At 60.8% G+C, this 2,500-nt stretch overlaps 1 non-coding gene across 1 annotated transcript in view; it reads left to right on the forward strand.

Annotated features, from left to right (window-relative positions):
• The first annotated feature begins 2,353 nt into the window (after nt 1-2,353).
• LOC124187325 overlaps nt 2,354-2,500 on the forward strand; it is a 1,913-nt gene continuing 1,766 nt past the window's right edge. Inside the window, exon 1 of the ribosomal RNA XR_006871865.1 lies at nt 2,354-2,500. This exon is cut by the window's right edge and continues 1,766 nt beyond it. This is a non-coding gene — a ribosomal RNA (small subunit ribosomal RNA).

The following is a 2,500-nucleotide window of genomic DNA, read 5'->3' on the forward strand; positions in this document are numbered from 1 at the left end:
TTTCGGTTCGAGACGAGCGAAAGGCGATGCGCGGCGTCCCGGAGTCGATACGGGCCGACGGGACTTGTGAAAATTTCGTTCCGAGTCGACCGAGAGGCGATGCGCGGCGTCCCGGAGTCGATACGGGCCGACGGGACTTGTGAAAATTTCGGTTCGAGACGAGCGAAAGGCGATGCGCGGCGTCCCGGAGTCTATACGGGCCGACGGGACTCGATGAAGTTTCGTTCCGAGTCGACCGAGAGGCGATGCGCGGCGTCCCGGAGTCGATACGGGCCGACGGGACTTGTGAAAATTTCGGTCCGAGTCGACCGAGAGGCGATGCGCGGCGTCCCGGAGTCTATACGGGCCGACGGGACTCGATGAAGTTTCGTTCCGAGTCGACCGAGAGGCGATGCGCGGCGTCCCGGAGTCGATACGGGCCGACGGGACTTGTGAAAATTTCGGTTCGAGACGAGCGAAGGGCGATGCGCGGCGTCCCGGAGTCTATACGGGCCGACGGGACTTGTGAAAATTTCGGTTCGAGACGAGCGAAAGGCGATGCGCGGCGTCCCGGAGTCGATACGGGCCGACGGGACTTGTGAAAATTTCGTTCCGAGTCGACCGAGAGGCGATGCGCGGCGTCCCGGAGTCGATACGGGCCGACGGGACTTGTGAAAATTTCGGTTCGAGACGAGCGAAAGGCGATGCGCGGCGTCCCGGAGTCTATACGGGCCGACGGGACTCGATGAAGTTTCGTTCCGAGTCGACCGAGAGGCGATGCGCGGCGTCCCGGAGTCGATACGGGCCGACGGGACTTGTGAAAATTTCGGTCCGAGTCGACCGAGAGGCGATGCGCGGCGTCCCGGAGTCGATACGGGCCGACGGGACTTGTAAAAATTTCGGTCCGAGTCGACCGAAAGGCGATGCGCGGCGTCCCGGAGTCGATACGGGCCGACGGGACTTGTAAAAATTACGGTCCGAGTCGACCGAAAGGCGATGCGCGGCGTCCCGGAGTCGATACGGGCCGACGGGACTTGTAAAAATTACGGTCCGAGTCGACCGAAAGGCGATGCGCGGCGTCCCGGAGTCGATACGGGCCGACGGGACTTGTAAAAATTACGGTCCGAGTCGACCGAAAGGCGATGCGCGGCGTCCCGGAGTCGATACGGGCCGACGGGACTTGTGAAAATTTCGGTCCGAGTCGACCGAGAGGCGATGCGCGGCGTCCCGGAGTCGATACGGGCCGACGGGACTTGTAAGAATTTCGGTCCGAGTCGACCGAAAGGCGATGCGCGGCGTCCCGGAGTCGATACGGGCCGACGGGACTTGTGAGAATTTCGGTCCGAGTCGACCGAAAGGCGATGCGCGGCGTCCCGGAGTCGATACGGGCCGACGGGACTTGTAAAAATTTCGGTCCGAGTCGACCGAAAGGCGATGCGCGGCGTCCCGGAGTCGATACGGGCCGACGGGACTTGTAAAAATTACGGTCCGAGTCGACCGAAAGGCGATGCGCGGCGTCCCGGAGTCGATACGGGCCGACGGGACTTGTAAAAATTACGGTCCGAGTCGACCGAAAGGCGATGCGCGGCGTCCCGGAGTCGATACGGGCCGACGGGACTTGTAAAAATTTCGGTCCGAGTCGACCGAAAGGCGATGCGCGGCGTCCCGGAGTCGATCCGGGCCGGGAGCCTGTCGGAACATCGTCAAATGAGCCCTCGGTTAATTTCGACAAAGTTCCCGGAGTTCAAAATTTTTTCGATAGCCCGCGGAGGTTTCGCCCCGTAAGCCGACCGTGCTACCACCGTACCGGCGCCGACGTCCTAGCGGCCAGGCTCCTACTAGTAAGAGGAGCGAGTCGGTCGGGCCGGTCTCCCGTCGTCCGCCTGCTACGCCGTACCGGTACGTGCTCGAGCACGATACGTACGTCGGCGTAGACCAGGAGCGGGCGTTCGCGGACCGTTCCGTGCCTCGTACCAAAGAAACTACGCGACTCGCGTTGTTTCATCTATCGTCACTGCATTACCGCGGGTCGGTGTCTCAGACCGAATGGCCCTTGACGCGGTACCAAGAAGTTCGGCTCTCCGTGAAACACGGAAGGCTGAACGCTCCAACGCACGCGTCAACTCGCTTCTTTCCGAGCGTACACTCAAAGACCAGAGACGTTATAACAACGTATCCCAGACGCTTTCAATCTAGCCGACGGGTACGGGAGATCGTTCGAACGCTTATAAGCCGAGTGTCGAGGTGGCGGCACACGGAACCGGGGCTGCCTGCGTGCAGTCCCGAAACACACAGTAGACGCGCGGCCGACCGGGCTACGAGACCCGGTCGGCGATGGGTGGCGCACGTCCGAGCCGAGATTTTGTATCGAAGCTCCCTGGTTGATCCTGCCAGTAGTCATATGCTTGTCTCAAAGATTAAGCCATGCATGTCTCAGTGCAAGCCAAATTAAGGTGAAACCGCGAATGGCTCATTAAATCAGTTATGGTTTCTTAGATCGTACACACATTTACTTGGATAA

The sequence above is a fragment of the Neodiprion fabricii genome, unplaced genomic scaffold, assembly GCF_021155785.1.
Source record: "Neodiprion fabricii isolate iyNeoFabr1 unplaced genomic scaffold, iyNeoFabr1.1 ptg000046l, whole genome shotgun sequence".
Lineage (NCBI taxonomy): Eukaryota > Metazoa > Arthropoda > Insecta > Hymenoptera > Diprionidae > Neodiprion > Neodiprion fabricii.